Below are 809 nucleotides of genomic sequence, written 5' to 3'. Positions count from 1 at the left end.
CACAGCAATGTCAGAGATTTGATGTTTTACTGGATTCCTGATATTCACGGTACACTCATGAAATGGTCCTAAGTGAAAAACCCCACTTTATCACTACCTCTGGGGTGTTGTGTCACTTTGCTCATGCGTTGACTATAATACCATGTTCAAACTCACTTAAATCTTGATAACTTGCCATTGTAGCAGCAGTAACAGATCTAACAACTGCACTAGACACTTGTTGTCTTATACAAACGTTGCCAAGTGCAGCGCCATATTCCGCCTGTTTACATATTTCCGTATTTGAATGTGCATGCCTATACCATTTTCTTTGGTGCTTCAGTGGATGAGTAAATGCCTTATAGTTTCACCACACTATACTAACGTCAGTATGCATTCACAAAAATACCCACAATTACCTGTCAAACTTGACCAATCTACAACCATTTATCACATGCATAATACATTTGGATTTTCTTGGTGTGCTACTTGCAGAAAACATGGGATGTATTTTTCAACCTGGGACTCTTACCAGGTTAGATTAATGGATGAGGAGTATAATTACCATGAAAAACTATGATGGAAGCCTAATTTTTTTTCTTACTGCGGAGTTGGTAAGCCAGCCCATTATTTACATACACATATGTCTGAACAACAACCAGACTGAAACACAGCTAATTCTGCACACGACACAGATTCTTTGTGGTTTAGGTGGATTCTGATGTAGCATCATGATATAAGCATATTAAAAACTATTATTCTGCACTTTGCATGCATACTGAAGGCTTATCAGTTCAAGCAATAAATTAAGTTCTCATATAAATGATCTG

This window comes from Schistocerca piceifrons, chromosome 4 (assembly GCF_021461385.2).
Source record: "Schistocerca piceifrons isolate TAMUIC-IGC-003096 chromosome 4, iqSchPice1.1, whole genome shotgun sequence".
In the NCBI taxonomy this organism is placed as follows: Eukaryota; Metazoa; Arthropoda; class Insecta; order Orthoptera; family Acrididae; genus Schistocerca; species Schistocerca piceifrons.
The sequence above is the reverse complement of the archived record's forward strand: the minus strand, read 5'-3'. Positions refer to the sequence as shown.